Genomic DNA, 21,064 nt, shown 5'->3' with positions numbered 1-21,064 from the left:
CAAAGGACAATCAATAATATTGTCCCTAATTTTGGACAGTAACACTTCGATGCCATCCAACCAACGTGATCTTGCCCTTCCAGTTCCCATTTTACCACCTCGTATTCCACTCTTCCAAGTAAGTGCCAGTCATTATGTGACCAATGTGATTTAACAACTTTTCAATCGGTCAAATGCGCAAGTTAGGGATAAATATTACGCTATAATATACCTGTAAAAATAAGCTTTCAGGCAAGCAACTCAATGTGGAAAACATTCTAGGCATATATGAGCTACGAATTTTAGGTAAATAAAATATAATAAAGTAAGAGAACATTTTCTTTATTTATTCCTAAAAATCATAAACCTCGGTTAGTTTAGTAGGTTGCCTTTTTCTACCACTGCGAGTGCTAATGTCAGTCAATACATTGTTTCACTTGAGCACCACTACGAGCGCTAATGTGATTCAATACAGAGTTTCACTTAAGCCCTTATAACTACATTCGGTGTGGACATTTAAAAAATTAAAAAAGCGCCTGAGGGTATTGAACCAAGGGACACATTACAGAAACAAATGTGTAAACAAGTTAATTTGTCTAGGATTTGAATCACAAAGGAAAACAAGTAAAGAAACAAGTGACTTTAGGCTGTTTTTCCGGAACTGCATTTAAGCCGGATATGATTTTCGAATTTTGTTTTTTTTTAAGTTTGGTGGAGCTATCTAGGACTCACAGTTTGAAACTTTTCCGGGCCCTTTAGCCCTTTAGCCCTTTAGCCCTTCAGCTTGCGGCCCAGTTGAGGAAATTGCTTAATTTTACGTTTTTCGTAGTATGCTAAGAATTGTTTTCAACATTAGAACCCATTATTAAACAAGGAATAACAATACACAATATTAAACAAAGAATGACATGTTTCGTTCCTGAAAGAACATCATCAGGTTCTATCAAGTTACACTGAGATATGTAGAATATTTTTGTTAGTTTTTGTTTAATACTCAGGAACTTGAAATTTGCGCCTTCTTTATGATATCCTCCTTTGGCTTCCTTCTTAACAAGTTATGTGGCCAAAATAGGATAGCGTTTCCCTCCTTGTACTCTTTTGCAAGGAGATTTGTGGCTTGCGTCCAAAATTTTCTTAGTGACAATTCTGGCTGTACACGGTATTTCAGCAGAGGTTGCTTTGTAAGCGGTATTAATCCATACTTGAAGACAAGTTTGTAACGGATGCTCTAAATCATCGGCTGTCCCAGACACGATTTCTCCGCAATTGCAGGCTGAAATTCGCACAGGTTTGCTGACGGCAACCATGCACACGCCGAGCGTTGTTCAGGGAACAACTTATACGTGAGTAAATATATGTTGAGGAATGTTGGCTCTAACCCTTAACTGTTGTCCGACTCGTTGGCTGAATGGTCAGCGTACTGGCCTTCGGTTCAGAGGGTCCCGGGCTCGATTCCCGGCTGGGTTGGGGATTTTAACCTTCATTGGTTAATTCCAATGGCCCGGGGGCTGGGTGTTTGTGCTGTCCCCAACATCCCTGCAACTCACACACCACACATAACACTACCCTACACCACAATAACACGCAGTTACCTATACATGGCAGATGCCTCCCGCTCTCATTGGAGGGTCTGCCTTACAAGGGCTGCACTCGGTTGGAAATAGCCACACGAAATTAATTATTACCCTTAACTGTTCAAGAAACAGCCCTTCCCCTATCGTAAGAATTAGAGCTAGTTTGTGATCGTTAATAAAGCAAAGTTCAAGACTGTGCTTTGCCCGCTGATAAAAAATTTGCCATTCCCTGTCTTAATTGTTACATGTTCGTAAGATTTAGTTGTGCAAGTTCAAGGTAATTTGAAACTGAAAGGTTGAGTGTTGAAAAATCTGCCCTTGCCTACCTGAAGAATTAAGAAAAATGAGGAATCTACAGTTGAAGGCAAGTTCAGAATGCACCAGCGATTCTTGCACTCTTTACAAAGACGTTCCTATCCTAAGAGATAGATGTATTTTGTAAAAGAAATGCAAAGTTGTTGAGTGATGCTAAGCACCCACCATTGAGAAGGAATTGAACGTAAAGTGTGACAGCGCGAGGTGGGTGGGGAGAATCCCACTCTTTTGTGTCGACTTGTTGAACTGGGCTAAAATGTTCCAAGTTAGAGGAAGAAGAAAGCGAACAAAACAGCAACACAAAACAAACACCACTGTCTCCCGAAGTTGAGAAGAACTTTTTATATATATTTTATCTCCTTGCACAATGAGAGCCCTTCCAACTGTCCATCGCTGTACTTAACATGCATACAGACTGTCTCGCAAGACATTCCTTGAGGATTGTTTGAAACTCCCGTGATAGCTAGATACAAAATTTAGTTGCTGACATTTTATCACGTAATAATAATAATAATGTCCGCCTCTGTGGTTTAGTGGTTAGTGTGATTAGCTGCCATTCCTGGAGGCATGGGTTCGATTCCTGGCTGTGACACGAAATTTGAAAATTGGTACGAGGGCTGAAACGGAGTCTACTCAGCCTCGGGAGGTCAACTGAGTAGGAGGGGTTTCGATTCCCACCTCAGGCATCCTCGAAGTGGTTTTCCGTGGTTTCCCACTTCTCCTCCAGGCAAATGGCGGGGTGGTACCTAAGGCCACGGCCGCTTCCTTCCCTCTTGTTTGTCCATGCCTCCGAAACTTCCCATTCCCTCATAAGGCCCCTGTTTAGCATAATAGGTGAGGCCGCCTGGGTGAGGTACTGGTCCTCCTCTCCAGTTGTATCCTCCGACCTAAAGTGTCACGCTCCAGAACACTGCCCTTGAGGCGGTAGAGGTGGGATCCCTCGCTGATTCCGGATGAAAACCAACCCTGGAGGGTAAACGGATTAATAAAGGAATAATAATAATAATAATAATAATAATAATAATAATAATAATAATAATAATAATAATACTTAACTGAGTAGCTCAGATGGTAGAGCGCTGGCCTTCCTTTTTCAGGTTGGCGGGTTTGATACCGGCTCATACACATCAGCCTTGCGGCATTAGACTTACCGACACATAAAAGAACATCTCTTGGACAAAACTCTAGCACACCGATGTGTCGGAAATAAACCTGTAAAATATTTATTAGGATGTAAAGTCGATGGTTAGATTGAATTTTTAGGCAATAAGAGTTCGGAATGCAATGTAATTTGGTTATTAGGAAATGTCGCCTAGCCCGCTCTTCCGTAATGTAGAGAAAGTAACATAAACTCTAGGGGTTGTAATGGGTCGTACCCCTACTGTTTATGCAACACACATAACATAACCGTTAGGCAGGATAGTCTATACTTGTTACTAGCTTCATTTAGTTTGTATTCTATCCTATTACTACCTAAAATTTCAGTCTCTTTCAATGATAATACTATGTTTAATAACGAAAACGTACTCGGGAAAATTCTGAGCCCAAAAATTAAAGATATATGGGAAGAAGGGGCTGGGAACTAGCAAAGAATACTAGGTACCGGTACCGGAAAAGAGAAAGAGTATTTAAACTGATGTGGAGGAATACAGTACAGTTCTGTGGTTAGGAACCGGCTGAAGAAACAAATTTTTGAGTTATTCTGACAAAGGGGAGCTGAGTCAAAGTATTTTCTGTAAATGAGAATTAACTTTACTAAGATTGGGTGTGAAAGAAGACGACATAGAGATAGATTTAGATAACGCATCAAGGAGTTCAGTGGTTCCCAGCAGACATTCATATGCAGTAGTGACATCAGCGCATCCGGGATTCAGTTGATCGGCGGGTTGATGCCGGCACCTCGGCGTCTCCGAAAACCTTCGACAGTACTTAGAAAACAATAACAGTATTATTGCATTTATGTTTGTGCCAACAGCTTCAAGTGTCAGTAGGAGTGCTTCCCTTTAATAAACCAAACCACATCCCACGGCGCAACAGCCGCAAATGGCCATGGCCTACCAAGCGACCGCTGCTCATCCCCGGGGCCTGCAGATTATAAGGTATCCTGTGGTCAGTATTACGAACCCTCTTGGCCGCTATTCTTAGCTTTCTACACCGGGGCCGCCATCTCACCATCATATAGCTCTCCAGTTGTAATCATGTAGGCTGAGTGGACCTCGAACCAGCCCTCAGATTCAGGTAAAATTCTCTACCCGTACACCGCTCTAGCTCTTCCTTTGCTCCTTTTACCTTCCAGTTTTCCTTTTTACGTGTTGGTACACCAGTCAGAATGAGGAAACAAGTGGCAAACGAGGCTATTTCTTCTCCTGTTCAAGGTTTCAACCAAGGTGCGCGTCTCGTTTGTGACTGTACACCTCAGCCAGCACCACATTTCAAAGGCCTCGAATTTCAGCACTTCCGCTCTCCCCAGGGTCCAGGTTTCGGACCATTCTGACGCTAAATAAAAATAACTCGAATAAATATTCCCCACACAGAGTTATGTTCCAGACAGGAATTCTCCGCAATTGCAGGCTCAGGGAACAGTCTGTAGGTGAGTAAATATAGGTTGAGGAATGTTGGCTCCTGCACGACATTGTTATCAGCCAGTGGATTTGATCTCTTTGTGAACGGGGCTAATGACGAGCTTGATCGATGCCTTTCTAATCCACGGCGATGAAATTACATTTGTTTTGGTTGACGTACTTAAGGGCAGGTCAGGACAGGCAGAGCAACAAGCTGCGGTCTCCGTATGATGGATTGGGGCCGCTGGGGGAGGAAGATCACTATCACTCCTACAGCAAATTACCATCTTGACAGCTCCGCACGTTACTATCTGTAAACCAGAGATAATTTGTTAAAACGAACAGTAAAAAAATAATGTCCCCGACCACTGTCCACAATATTATAGCAATTTGTCAACGCGTACATTTGTATTGAACGATGACTCAACTTAGCTCCTTTGGACACGCCAGATATGTAGATTCAGTACAATAATAATAATAATAATAATAATAATAATAATAATAATAATAATAATAATAATAATAATAATAATAATAATAATTCCTGTCTGTTCACCGTTATACCGCTATTACTTTCGGATGCGTGCAACAGAACGAATGCCATTCGTGATTTACGATAAGCAGTGTTGAGGAAATGACATACATAGTATAACACAGCAATGTCGGACAACACGGCGACCTCGGAAGGACGTATGGAATGTGAAAGAATTAGAATACAATGAAGAACACTTTGTTTCCTACCTCCTACGTTACTTGTTACTGTCTGGCGAAGTAATTACTGAAGTAAATATTCAGCTCTGCTTCGAAATTTATTATTTGTTTTTTAAAAATTTCATCACCACTATCGTCGTCAGACTATCAGAATTCTCTTTTGTGCAAATGCCTTCCCCATCTTCTTCCACATTACCCTTTGATTTCCAGCTCCTTCTCGCGGCGTACGTCTTCGTCTTAGGGGAGGAGGGTGACAATTTCTCCTTCTGAACTTAGCATTAATGTAATGTAGGTCTATCTGATTTTAAAAATATATTTTTCAGCTTATTTTGATGCCACCATCCCACTCCCCGTAGGTGCTTAATAATATGGGGCTTAATACAGAACCTTGCGGGACCCCTTTTCCGCTGCAGTCTTCATACAAGAATCTGATTAAGTTAGCTAGATATCCTATTAATTAGATGCTGGAGCATTCTGAGGTGAGCTGTGGATTCACTACAATGAAAACTTGGCAAGCGCTAATGTGAGACAATGCAGAGTTTCACGTAAGGCCTCATAACTGCATTCAGTGTGGATATTTTTCAAAAAAATGTAAAAGCTCGTGAAGGTATTGAACCAAGGAACACATTACAGAAAGAATGATGTAGATAAGTTAATTTAGACAAAACGAGTAAAGAAACAAGCGAGTTTAGGCTGTTCTTCCGGAACTGCATTTAGGTCAGAAGTGATTTTCGAAAAATGTATTGTTTTTTTCATAGACTCACAATTTGGTACCTTTCCGGGCCCTGTAGCCCTTCAACTTTCGGCACAATTGAGGAAATTGTTTAATTTATGTTTTTTCGCAGTGTGGGGAGCCCTACTTTCAATATTAAAATATTATACGTGACTTTAATACGTGGTGGTTTCTGATTTCCACAGTATCTTAACAAACTGCAAGCATCAGAAGACCTTTGTGGCCGTCTGCTTCACTGCAAAAATATACGTTCCTTGTTTATTGTCTGATATTCGACGTACCGGGCGAGTTGGTTGTGCGCTTAGGAGCGCGCAGCTTTGAGCTCGCATCCGGGAGATAGTGGGTTCGAACCCCACTGTCGGCAGCCCTGAAGATGCTTTTCCATGGTTTCCCATTTTCACATCAGGCAAATGCTGGGGCTGTACCTTAATTAAGGCCACGGCCGCTTCCTTCCCATTCCTAGGCCTTTTCTGTCCCATCGTCGCCATAAGACCTATCTGTGTCGGTGCGACGTAAAACAAATCGCAAAAAATAAAAAATAAAAAATAAAAAATCGACGTACACCAAAGTTATTCACCCACATCCGCCTGAGGTAGAATTCATCACAAACGTTGCCTGAAAATCGAAAGTGCTGGCATGCCATTGTGCTGCCAACAAGCGGAAAGGAGAAACTCGTTAACTCCATAGAATGAGTTCGTTTGTGATTTTCACGAAAAATAAACAGCGTGCAGCTGACAAGTTACCCTCGGATTAGGATGTTTTATGCCGTATATGGATAGTAGGCTTCGCTTGCGGTACTTTTCCACCATAACACCGAAAATCAGAAAAAAGGAGTTAGATGGTTTTTGATTTCCGTTATTCATATCAATCAATCAATACTGATCTGCATTTAGGGCAGTCGCCCAGGTGGCAGATTCCCTATATGTTGCTTTCCTAGCCTTTTCCGAAATGATTTCAAAGAAATTGGAAATTTATTGAACATCTCCCTTGGTAAGTTATTCCAATCCCTAACTCCCCTTCCTATATATGAATATTTGCCCCAGTTTGTCCTCTTGAATTCCAACTTTATCTTCATATTGTGATCTTTCCTACTTTTCTAGACGCCATTCAAACCTATTCGTCTACTAATGTCATTCCACGCCATCTCTCCGCCGACAGCTCGGAACATACCACTTAGTCGAGCAGCTCTTCTTCTTTCTCTCAATTCTTCCCAACCCAAACATTGCAACATTTTTGTAACGCTACTCTTTTGTCGGAAATCACCCAGAACAAATCGAGCTGCTTTTCTTTGGATTTTTTCCAGCTCTTGAATCAGGTAATCCTGGTGAGGGTCCCATACACTGGAACCATACTCTAGTTGGGGTCTTACCAGAGACTTATATGCACTCTCCTTTACATCCTTACTACAACCCCTAAACACCCTCATAACCATGTGCAGAGATATGGTACACGTAGTTAGATTAATTCCCTAACCTGAATTTTATTTATATAAGAAGACCCCACTAAGAGCCCTCGGGGTACAAGGAAGAAAGTTCCAGAGACGGATAGTGGGACCAAGAATTTTACCAGATGGAAGCCGATGGTTTCAACCAAATCATGAGCTATATATACACCAAAAAATCTCATGGTTGCCATCAGAAGAAGGCGACTGGCTTTTTACGGACACCTATCCAGAATGGATTCAAATAGGTTATCCCATAGGATCTTCAAGGCTGCTAACAAGAGCAATGCTACTGGTTTCGTTTGGATGAAGCAAGTGGAGAAGGACCTTTCGGAACTCCATATAAATCAAAATGACATAGCTGATCGGAGTAACTATCATACAACTCTTAAAACTAAATCCTTTATAACATCCCTCACAGAAGTTACTCAGAGAGCAAAAGACGAGACCAGGAGATGATCTGAGGAACGTAAGATTGAATTTAGCTGGAAAATGAAGGACTACTAGGCCATCAGAAAAGCTTGAGGTACCAACAAGAAAACAGCTGCCAAACCAACCGCTAAGAACACCAATTGAGGCCAACAACGACGATGACATCAAGAAACAGCTAAAACACAAGCACCGTGGTCCATAGATGGCCCTAACGAAATAAAAAAAGAAACAAGATTCTTTGGCAACCTTTCTAAGAAATATGTAATTTAACTTAAGGGATTACAAGAATTAAAAGATTATACATGAAAAATAACAATTAAGCGACGCATCTCTACAGCAGTATCTTACGAAATCCGGAACGGGTTATTAATATGAATTTTTAAATAATGCCAATAGAACTTACTGATTGCAAACTGAGTTTTGTAGGAGTGATCCTTGAGGGGAACAGATCATTTTATGCAATATTGTTTCTTAATATTTTCTTCTTTTTTTGTTGTTGCTGGATGCCACGCAGTCTACATCTGTTGATCTTGAAACTATTTGCAGATGGTGTGAGAGATTATCGCCGGTGACGTCATTCTTAAGGTCGAAGTGCGTTGCATAATTCAAGCTGATGGAATGAGTCATTAAGGTCCAGTCCCAATAGAGGTTTGTCTGTCCCCCTTCTGGAGTTTGTCCTCTGGACCACATACAGTTAGAAATAGCAGGGTAAGGGTGGTCCAAAGATAGCCGCGGTCTTGCATAGTTTATCCCAAAACGCACGGCTACCAGGAAATTCTTGGCAAAGCACAGTGTTTGAGGTTCGTCAGCTGTTTATCCACGAACCCAATAATATCCATTGTGTTTCCTAGATAAGACTTTTATCAAAATGAACATTAGAAACAACCCCACATGTTGTGTAATTTGAGTCGCATTTTGCCTGGCATTAACCACTATTTCGGTAGTCTTGCAATTTAAACGAATATTAAGATTATGTAATGGGAAATAGTTTTGTGTTACTCCTGTAGAGTTTGGTTTGCTGGAGTTAGTGCGTTTTTTATTTCCATGATTCAAGTGATTTCTTAGCTTTTTTACTTATAGTCGTCACTTTTTTTATAAAGTTTAATTTCTACTCGTAAATTTCTTTTTGAGATTAAATTGGAATCATTGAATCTAGTAATTAGTATACATCGCATGGAAGCGGAAATGGGATTAAATTAAGTGATGATAAAGATAAATTTTTCAGTTCTGATAGAAGAGAACCATTAGCTTCAATGGCGCTGGATGAGATACTTTTGTGCCTCTCCAATACTTCCAGAGTCCTATTCTATAATATTCATCACTGCTGGGGGTATTGTTAAAAATTAGGACAGATATTCCTTCAACTATCCCTGTAGAGCGTCCTTTCACCAAATGGAAATATAGTATACTTTCACCCAAGTAGTGGAGGCTTAGCGGTGAGAATTTTGAAAGCCAATAACATTATTATATAAAGTAAATGGTACATAATTCGAAATGCAATAAATCATTAATTAAAATTAAGGTTTTGAGAAAAGTAATTTTTAACTTCAGTGGTGATAGCTACTTAATTCATCTGTCCCTAAATGCTGTCGAGTGGTAATTGGATGGATGGATTGATTGATTGATTGATTGATTGATTGATTGATTGATTGATTGATTGATTGATTGATTGATTGATTGATTGATTAGTTTCAAAAGTTTTAAATTCTAAGAAGCGCTCTTTTATCAAAACTGTTCCAAGCGCACCATTTTTTCTGTTCTAGTTTAAAAACTGATTGTACCCCTGTGGGTGGGGCACGCAGACGAAGAATACTCCCACGGTATCCCCTGCCTGTCGTAAGAGGCGACTAAAAGGGGCGACAAAGGGATGATTGAATTAGAATCATTAGATTACTTGTGATTAGTACCATCACGCGGGGAACACCATGGGTCGCCTTCGCCTGCGAGTAGTACCACTATGTTAGGTGCACAATAGGTTTGTGATTAATAGCAGCAGAGAGTGGTTCACTTTGCGTTTACAGTACCTGTGATTAGTACCAATATATGAGGAACACCACGGGATAGTTCGGGTCTCTGTGTTTAGTACACCTAGGTGAGGAACACCATGCGTTCGCGTTTCCTATGAGTGGCGCCCATTATGTGAGATACATCATAGGTCTGCGTTACATGTGCGACGAACAATACTTGCGAGTAGAGTATGTGGAACACCGTGAGATTTTCGCTACTTTTGATTAGTACCGCATCATGAATAATACCATGGTTCTACTTTACTAGCGATAAGTACCGTTAAGAGGGACCGTTGAGCTTGATTTTGGACCCTTGTGGACAATAAGCATCATCGATTCAGAATTTTGCTTTGGAAGCAGTCCCTTGGTCAGTAATGGCATTGTTTTTAAGATAGTTCCTGGGAATGTGGGGCATTGCGGGTCGGATCCACTGATTATTTTAATTTCATATTCATCCACTCATTCTTCATCATCAAGTTTTGAAATATGGTATGTGGATGAATTTAAGACTTTTAAATTGTCATTACATTTCGTCTCATTTCATACCATCAGGGGCCGATAACCTAATTTTTAGGCCTTTTAAGGGAACACGGAACGGTTAACATGGTAAAAAATATCATTTTTTATATTTTTATATTTTATGAATCTCTGAAGTCTGCTCTTTAAAATGATGTATAATACATTATAGTTTAACAATTAAAAGTGGTCACAATTTTAATTTAAACTTGCGCTAACAATGAGAAAATCATATGTGTGGAAAGTTTTAACTGCAGTTTTCTCAGTTTCCATTTTTTTCAAATGTATGTTCCTTTTTCTAAGTGACTATTTATCACAGAGCTGTGTAATTTTCATCATTAATTTCTCTCATATTGGTTAACATTTTAACGGAGGAATTTCCTGATTTATATAAAACTGTTTGATTTTTCACTGTTTTTTTTAGGAAAAAATATTCTATTTATTGACTGTTTAAAAAAAAATATGTGTCTGAGTCCCCTTAAGTCCAATTACAAAAACGCTCCGTCAGTATGTCAAATAAGGTTTGAATAAAATGTGACATAAATTTCATTTTCATAACTTTATTAGATCCTAAAAAAAAGGAACATGAATTAAACAAATTTAACATTGGTAAGATAGGCGGCTCCGTATTCCCTTAAACAATCATCATCATCATCATCATCATCATCATCATCATCATCCAAACTTGCTTGTTAAATTTAGCAAGGCTTTAGGAATAATTTTTAACCTTTTTTTACGGAGTGAGTTGGCCACCCGTTTCTTCTGTGAGCTCTGAAGATGGATTTCCGTGCTTTCTCATTTTCACACCAGCGGTTGTACTTCAATGAAGGCTCCCGGCGCTACACTTTTTCCATCCCTTTGTCTCTGAGAACCTTCGATGTGCTAGCGCGACGTGAATCCACTGGGAAAAAATAACATTTTTTGTCTTTAATAACTGGTATCGCAGCTTGAACACAGTTGACTTTTCTATACGTTGACTCGAGGTATTTCTGAAAGTTTGGAACCGTTTGAGGAATGCACACTACAAATTACGAACAACATATAGTTACGTTAATTTTTTTTGCAAATTTGGAAGCGAGTCACGCTAAAACTGGTTTGTATGCTTAATCTTGAATTCTAGAATAAATTACCTCTGAGGAACAGCAAAGCTTAGATACATGTTAGGTGTCTCTTCTTCTTATTGTCTGGCTCCATGGCTAAATGGTTAACGTGCTGGCCTTTGGTCACAGGAGTTCCGGGTGCGGTTCCCGGCAGGGTCGGAAATTTTAACTTTAATTGGTTAATTTCGCTGGCATGGGGGCTGGGTGTATGTGTCGTCTTTATCATCACTTCATCCTCATCGCGACGCGCAGGTCGCCTACGGGAGTCAAATCAAAAGACCTGCATCTGGCAGGCCGAACTTGTCCTCGGACACTCCCGTCACTAAAAGCCATACGCCATTTCATTTTCTTCTTCTTATTATTATTATTCTATTTCTGCGCGAATGGATCACTTAGGACCGCTCGGCATCAACATTTGTTGAGCTTTCCTCCTTGCCCAATAATTCTTCATTTTCATCGATTGTTGTAATTTATATTCCTCTGACCAAGTTCGTCGTGTTGGTGTTTCTTCTCGTCTTCCTCAAATTCCCCTGTGTGAACAATTTTCCTGATTACATCAGATTTGGTCATCCTGATTCATTGAGGTCTTTCTCTACTTGCTTGTACCGTTTTGATCTCGTACGTTTGATTTGTAAAAATTTGTGTATTCAATAAGTAAATCTGTTGTTATTCATTATTTCCAAATGGCTTAAAAATATAATTCGTTTCAGTCTCATTGCATCAGTAAGTTTAGATATTTTAAATATATTTTCGAGTTGGGTTTGGGGTAATATATCCCATTTTTAATTCTTGGCCCTTAGATTTTCTCATTATTTTCTTATCTTTATTCTCTAATTGTTCCTTAAATTTTTTTTGGTATAAATTGTGTCCGAAAGTGAGTGTTTACTAATTAAACAAATCTAAATTCTTCCCTTTTCTGGGTCCAAAATTTAATTAGTCTCACCTTCAACAACGGATGTAAAGCTAAGCCCTCTTTATCTTGTAGGCTCATAAACATTTGTACTCGTCGACAAGCCGAGAGTAGTTATTGAATTCTTTTCTGGAGAATTATGAGTGTAGAGTGTAGAAATATTTTGCCTGTAGAACTCTTTATCTTGAATAACCTTTGGTCTTTCGTATCAGGAACCTCTTCATTGCCTTGCTATCTCCGATATGGTCCACTCACGCAGATGCCTCATAGATCATCGCTGGTTTCGACATGAAAATAATTTGTTAAGTGTTCTTATTAACACTACGTCGTGAGATAGGTTACAGAAGAAAATCTAGGTGACTGCAAAGCTTGAGTCTTTTAGTTTCCGTTGTTTGTGGAGGCTTGACTGACTGTTGTTCAGTTGGATGGTGGAATAAATTCCGTTATGGTTTGGCAGTAAATTTTTATTAATATTTCGCGAACTTTTAACATAATACAAAAATCATGTTTGTTTGTCTTCAGTATTCGACTGTGTGTAAACATGTGTAGGATGAAGAATTACTGACTCAATATTTAAAGTGATCACGTGCATTGGAAATTGACATCATATTAAACTCGGGATAGGAATCTCTGTCTAGGACAGTGAAATGCCCACATTATTTATCTTGTCTCAGTAATCGGCTGTCAAATTTAGGTACGCGTCCAATCATTTCACGTAATCTAGCAGAAAAGCATTCTGAAACGAAAGGAAGGACAACTTTAATATCAGGTTTTGATTCAAGCTTTTTCAATAGATAGAGTAGCAGCTAGCTGTGATCATTTATAAATGAACTCTCTTGAATCGTCACAAAACCCTCACTTCAGTCAATTTGTTCGTCATAATTGTCAAATTATAATCTTTTCTTAAGTGTCAAAAGTCTAATTAAGGGTAGGTAGAATGACATCTCTCACATATATCAAAATTTCCAAATTTATGCCCTGTACCTCTAAAATCTTCTGAGATATCTGATTTTGGCATTCCTTGAGAGTTTACTTATCGAGAGCGAAGTGACCTTCATGATTTGAATATGATTTCATCTTAACTATCACAGTTATCGAGAGGGATATACAATACGTAAGAGTATCTAATTCATTGAGAATACTGTTCCCTGCCAGTGTGTTTCATTTCAAGTTTTTAAATCACTGATGAAGATTTCTGTACTTTCTCTTCTTAGTTTGAGGGATATGTTGTTGTATATACACAGTATATTAAAATAGCAAATCAAAGAAGTTGCCATCAAAGTCAATACATTACATATACCCCTACAGTGAAGTATTGAATTACAAATCAAGGACCTCATTATGGCCTGCCTTATTTATACGATTAGGTTATAGATGTAATTAATAAACATATTTGTACAAATTAGTATAAACCAAAGCATTCTCTGTCACTTTGTTTCAAAACAAAGATGTGAGAAATGGGCGATCTTAACTGTGAATTAGTAAATATCAAAAATTTCTGGATCGAACTTCGTAATAAATTGTATAGCCATTTTATAAGGAAATAGTAGTTTATTGTGGGATGAATATCTAAGAGCATCAATTTTTCTATGTTTAGTGTTCCAACAACCTTTTAGAAAGTTAAATCCGGCTTCTTTTCCACATCAGAAGCGCTGACAAACAGAGATGTCAAAAAAAATTAAATCCTCTGGGTCAAATTTAATTTACCTGATGTGACTTACAATCAGCAAGAGTCTTGCCAAATATTAAGTGTAAAGATGCTTATGGTGTGTTTTACTTGGTGTGAATTCTGTCCTAAAACTCCAATGAGCTCATTGCAACACCTCAGTAAGCAGCTGTAGCTTCGGTCACTTTTAAATGACCAGTTTGTCAGTAGCGACTGTCCGAGAACGGAAACTTGCGGTATCCTTGCGGTGTGCGGCCAAACCCTGGTTAGCGGTAGATGATGGACATATCCGGGATATATCATCCTTAGAAGATAGGGAATCATAGTTCTCTTGATTGGACAGAGCGTGTGATATAATCTACCAATCGGCGTAAGTTTTCTCTGTTAAGGCGTAACTTGTGTTACGTTTTGAAACGCACTCTGACGACGAAACTGATAATATGCAAGACCAGGATGTATATAAATATATTTTATTCCGGACATTTTATGTCGCATATAGGTAACGAAATGAAATTGAAATTGACCATCTTCTCCATATTCTCACATTCCTTCAAGGAAATTTTTGGCATTACAATGTTTTGTGTTATTATCAACTGTTCATAATTGTATCATTCACTGGTGAGTTGAAAGAAATTCACTAATACCAAACACTATTATAATAATAATAGTTTTTGGAGCGTCGAGGTGCTGAAATTTTACCCGACAGAAAGTCTTTAATGTGTCAGTAAATCTACCTGAACAAGGTTGGTCTATTTGGTCACTTTCAGATATCATGGGACTGAGTCGTAATCGAATCTTCCAGCTCAGGCTCAGTGTATTATTCGCTGAGCCATTTAATCTGCGAAATGTATTGATAATACACATTATATACTATACAAATCTTGCTCTACCTGTATTAATTACAATATAGGCAATCTGCTGCTTCTAAATTCATTTCATTACCAGGTCTTAAAATATATTGACACGTTTCCGGGTGTTTACCTTTCTTGTCGGTCTGTTTTTACATTTCGAATTTTTTTCATTCTCACCGCGAAACGGTGGAAGACCAAAATTGTTATTTTGTGTCTAGTAATCAATCAGCAGATTTTAGAAATTCTTTATGTCAAAACCCTTGAATGGTCTGGGAGTTTACAGGAGAAGCAAACTACCAAACTGAGCCTGATACGAACTTGCAACTTTCGGTTCGTAAGGTCGGTGCTCTACCATCTGAGCCACTCAGTCTGGCGATTTCTTTAAAAATAGTCTTGTGACTCAGTTATATATTACTATATTTTTAGCTTGAGACTACTGGTTTCCCATTGTATGCTTCTTGTATTTCTCCTGGTTTGTATGTGACTATGAAACCATATTATCAGCGGTAAGCCTCCAAGGTTCTATGCATTACGATATACCTTTATATCCTTCCCCATGTGCAGTTACTCATAGCGAGTTCCGCAGGGATCTATCTTGTGACCGTTACTCTTCACTCTCTATATGAAAATTTAAACGGAGACTTCAGTATGTAACTGCTTTGTATTATGATTATCGAGACTGTCCATGTAAACAACGAGATCAGCAGTGCAAGCCACATTATTGTTGAGAGTGCTAGCGTGCTTATCCATATCTGAGAACTGCTGTCGGCTGTAGTTTATTTCTTCAGCCATTATCATCGCCACTGTATACTTGTTTTCCATGTTGTTTTAATATTTTTAATACTGTCTAGTTTTAGGATTCATATTGCACATTTCATTTACATCATTAATCACTTTAATCCTTGCTCATAAATCCGTATGAAGAACGGATACTTAAGCTAGTTGAGGATAAATCCAAATGATACTCAAGTCTGGCTATAATGCCGTCCTCTATAACTGAATTAGACCATGCTTATTTATATCTTTCAGGATAGTATCCATTTTAAAACTTACAATAAAGGGAGGTAGAGATCATATTTTTGTGGAGAAAATTAATTCTTAGGAAGTATATCGTGCAAGTATTACACGAGATAGTATTTATCAACTTACAAGCAACGTAATATTGTAATTTGTCCGACAATGTATGTATGTTATGGCTAAATTAAGCAATACAATATGTGTAACACGACGTTATCTAGCAACCGTACAGGCTATGTCTTATGGTTGGCGGCCATCTGAAATTAGCAATATAAAATGTGTGATGCCATGTTACCCGGCAACCGTTGATAGATGGCCATGACTGAGAGACATTTATAATACTTTATAATCGTTTTGTTCTTCCAAAGGGATTTTTTTACTATTTGTTTTACGTCGCACCGACACAGATAGGTCTTATGGCGACAAAAAGGGAAATTTCACACCATACATTTTCTTCTCTTATTTATTCTGCTGTTGGTATAACTGGTTACTTTTCTCTTGTTTCAGGTGAGTAGCAGTGGTCATTTATATGGAGCAGTGTTTCTAGGACTGGTAAGTGAACCAACTAATATTGTTTGTTGGACAGTGACATTTGATATTTCCTAATGTACAGACCTTTGTATAATGAAATTCTCTTGTTCATTGCTTGCTACAGAATTTCTTTTTACATTTTTCAGTTGTCATTTTTTCTTCTTTCGTCTTTTCCATCTTCTTCTGGTGTCATCTCTTCACAGAAAGATGGTGGCCATTAGGCACGTGCCAACTCCTCCGATTTAAGCGGCAGACCCCGTATTTTTGGTCCTTTCTTCCTCTCTCCTGGTCGCAGAAACCTATCTCCCGATTTTGAGAACAGATTTAGTATTACTGTATTTTTTGAAAATCACAGGTTTTTTTCTCATTCTTTAAATAGCTGGAGATAATTGATGTTCAATGGGCACTGGCGAGGCAGATGCAATCAGCTGGTGGTGTTCTTAAATATGACAGAGTTTCTAACGTAATGCTTTTTACTTTATCATTTCCACATAGCTATGCCGACTATATTTTAGCATATTTACAGAAATAGAAACTCAATTCAGATCAAAGCTTCTCGAAAAGAATTCTAAAAAATTAAACCTTAAAAAACCCGTTCTACAAGGCCAGTTGTTTATGCATAAATCTAGTTCAGAAATTTATGAAGAGCCCTAAGGCAGGTACAGTGAAGAGTCATGTGAACTAAAGCTGAGATACATGGAACGTTTCAGTATTTATAAATAAATTAATTAATTAATTAATAAGAGAAATGACATAATTGAGTAGTATGATGTGTTAAATATTCTTCAAAGTAACATGTCGGGATATCAAAAAAACAAAAAAAAAAAACAAAAAAACAAAAAAACAGAAAGAAATCTCCTGATTCTTGACTTTTGAAAGCCTGTATTTCTATTTTGTCCTTCCGGCATCGTGGATGTTGAACCACTGCCAGAGGTTCCGCGCCGTGATTGATCTTCGCTGCCAACTTTAGTATTTTCCTGTTATCTTCCCTGTTGTATCAGGCTTTTCTTTACACTTCGGAAGATGTGACCTAAGTAGGCTTCTTTCCCGCGCTGCGATAACTGGAACTTCACTTTATTTTCCGGCATGGCAGAATACACCACCTCTTTGATAACGCTTTCTAACCATGTGATCTTCAACATTTTGCGATACATCATCCAACCGGCGTTCGTTGATTCACGAAACTTGTAGTGTCCAACCACTAAGAAGGGTACATGAAATGCGTCACTCTGTCAAATGAGTTTGCGTCCACCATTTTAAGAGCGTTGTTGACCTTCTACTTACTGATAAACTCCCTGCCTATTCCTTGAGAAATTTCATCTGGTAACGCTCTCTAACTATGCGATCTTCAACATTCTGCGATACATCATTCAGCCTGTGTTCGTTGATTCACGAAGCCTGTAGTGTCCAGCCATGACGCGCCACTGAGTTTGCAGTCTGAAATATCGGTTGCACATATAATATTTGAACTTTTCTTTCAATCCCGATTCTGATTTCTGCATCCAGTTTCCGTCTTGCGAAGAAGGGTACAGGAAATGCGTCACTGTCTCTTATGTTTTTGCGTCCAGCATTTTAAGAGCGTTGTTTCTCTTCTGCTTACTGATAAACTCCCTGCCTACTCCTTGAGAAATTTCGTCTGGTAACGCTCTCTAACTATGCGAACTTCAATATTCTGTGGTTTATCACCCAGCCTCTGTTCGTTGATTTATGAAGCGTATACTGTCTAACCATGACACGTCACTGAGTTTGCAATCTGAAGTCTTGATTGCACATAAAATATCTGAACTTGCCTGGTTTCTACATCCGCATCCCCGTCTTGCTACATGAAATGCGTCATTTCGTCCAGTGTTTTAAAAGAGTTGTTTATTTTCTGCTTCCTGATTTGCTCTCTGCCTATTCCTTAAGAGGAATTTCGTCCACCTTCTGCTTACAATTCTGTTCTCTTCCCCTTTGAACTGCTCCTGGGATAACTCTCAAAAACTCACCCACTCTTCACAGACACTGAGAGCATTCTGTTATCAGATGCTCGATGCACTTCCGAACTGCTTTACAGGTCTCACTTCAGTGATTGCACCTTGTAGAGCGAGTCCGAGCTCATTCCGTCAGGTTATTCACTGTCTGATTAAATGTATCCGGACATCCTTTTCTTTAGACGAGCCCGAATTTTTAGCCAATAATAGGTTAGAGCAATGGTTCTCAACCTGGGGAGCGTGCCCCTCTGGGGAGGCGTTGTGAGCAGTGAAAATCACACACGAATTTGCTAAACAGTAAAAGGTTGTCACAAAGAAACTTATTTACTACAAAAAATTATCTTCGTCACCGCTAAATCATTCAGGTAGAAAAAAGATTTTGCTAAAATTATTATATTTTATACTAACGTTGGGACAAGGAATTCGTGTAATGAAAAATGTAAAAAATTATAAAAATACAAGAATTTTTATCGTGAAGTATAGAAAAAATTCCACTTTTTATAATTTTTTGATACAAACCTTTTTACGTATATTAGAAATGTAATTCAGTGACAGAAATGGAAATAAAGTAATAAGTCAACTGATAAATATGAATATATAACGAAATTACAGGAAATAATTTGAACATTTTATTTTCAAATTATATTGTGCAGTTTCCATCAACATATCTATGTGAATCTGAGATTTCTACGCTGGCTTACATCAAGTCAAAATACCGAGCACGACTAGATGTTGAAAGGGATCTGAGGTGTGGACTTTCACAGTTGGAACCAAACATTTAAAAAAATGTGAAAGAAAAACATTCCCTCCCATCAATCATTAATTCTGTTCTTACGTAATCAAATCAAATGATGCAGTTTCAAATGTTAATTATAGTGGGTGTAGAATCCTCCGTAATGTATTTTACTGTAATTTGTTTTATTCTCTTGTATTATCATTGTGTTATTAATGACTTTCTTTGTAAAGTGATTACATTGTAATTATTACTTAAATATGTAATATTATGTAGTAAGCATTCATAATTAATAATAATACATACATCATCATTATAGACCGATATGCTTTTCAGCGTTCAGTCTAAACGTTGCCACAATCCTCGGTTTGCAACCAGTGCTGTGGTCTCATTTATTTCTATACCTCTTATCTTTAAATAGTTAGAAACAGAGCCTAACCAAAGTCGTCTTGGTCTCCCTCTACTTCTCTTACACTGCGAACTAAGTCCATTGTTCTCCTACGTAACCTATCTTACTCCATTCGCCGCACATGACCCCACCACCGAAGACGGTTTATGCGTACAGCTTCATCCATCGAGTTCATTCAAAACGTAGCCTTTATCTCCTCATTCCGAGTACCCTCCTGCCATTGTTCCTACCTGTTTGTACCAGCAGTGATTCTCGCTACTTTCATGTCTGTTACTTCTAACTTATGAATGAGATATCCTGAGTCCACCCAGCTTTCGCTCCCGAAAAGCAAAGCAGACCGATGTAAAGATAGTTTCGTCCGGGAGCTGACTTCCTTCTTACAGAATACTGCTGATCGCAACTGCGGGCTCACTTCATTAGCTTTACTGCACCTTGATTCAATCTCACTTACTATATTACCATCCTGGGAGAACACACATCGTAAATTCTTGAAATTATCTACCTGTTCCAGCTTTGTATCACCAATCTGATATTCAGTTCTGTTGAATTTCTTACCTACTGACATCAATTTAATCCTTGAAAGGCTAATTTTCATACCATACTCATTGCACCTATTTTCAAGTTCCAAGATATTAGACTGCAGGCTTTCTGCACAATCTGCCATTAAGACCAAGCCGTCAGCATAGGCGAGACTGCTTACTGCATTTCCACCTGTAATAATAAAAAATTTATAAAACACTTTTGAGGTATTAACCCTAACAGAAAAGTAGAACTTCTGTAAATCAGTAATTCATTAGGGGCGGCGTGAAATAATTTATGGATACAAAAGGGGCGCGGGCCCACAAAGGTTGAGAACCACTGGGTTAGAATACAATCTTACTCATATGAGTAACAAGTATAGTCTATCCTGCACAACGGTTATGCTGTGAGGTTTGCATAAACATAGGGGTACGGTCCATCAGACCTTCGAACCTACGAACTTAGCTGCCTCCTTTTATGTCGGTAAGATGATTCATTTGTTGTTTACAAGTGAATAGACCCGAGATTCTTCTTTTTTTCTTCAAGTGCTATCTCCTTTTAGAAGGTTGCTAGTAAAATGGAGATTCTTACTTTAGATGATACCGAGCTCGATAGCTGCAGTCACTTACGTGCGGCCAGTATCCAGTGTTTGGGAGATAGTGGGTTCGAATTCCACTGTCGGCAACCCTGAAGATGCTTTTCGGTGATTTCCATTTTTCACACCAGGAAAATGCCGGGGCTGTACCTTAATTAAGGCGACGGACGGTCCCTTACCACACATAGACTTTTCCTGTCTCATCGTCGCCATAAGACCTATCTGTGTCATTGCGACATAAAGGAGCTTGTAAAAAAAAGACTTTAGGTGATGCCGCGCGAAACAGCTCGATAGTGGAACAGTCGAACCAAGTTCAATCCAAGAAAAGTCTTTCTTTTGTCTTGTATCTTCCCTTGAATGACCAGCTGCAATAGATGATATTTCTCTCCTCGCGTAACATGACCGAGATACTGGAGCTTTCTTATTTTGACAGTATTGAATATTTCCTTTCTCTTTCCCATTCGTCTCATTATCTCATCGTTTGTGACCTTATCT

The 21,064-nt window shown here is 38.7% G+C and overlaps 1 protein-coding gene across 1 annotated transcript in view; it reads left to right on the top strand.

Moving 5' to 3' along the window:
- Window positions 1-21,064, top strand: part of LOC136882259 (forkhead box protein O) — a 635,015-nt gene that overhangs the window by 278,419 nt on the left and 335,532 nt on the right. The window lies entirely within an intron of this gene.

Source organism: Anabrus simplex, chromosome 10 (genome assembly GCF_040414725.1).
Source record: "Anabrus simplex isolate iqAnaSimp1 chromosome 10, ASM4041472v1, whole genome shotgun sequence".
In the NCBI taxonomy this organism is placed as follows: domain Eukaryota; kingdom Metazoa; phylum Arthropoda; class Insecta; order Orthoptera; family Tettigoniidae; genus Anabrus; species Anabrus simplex.
This window is presented reverse-complemented; position numbering and strand designations above follow the sequence as displayed.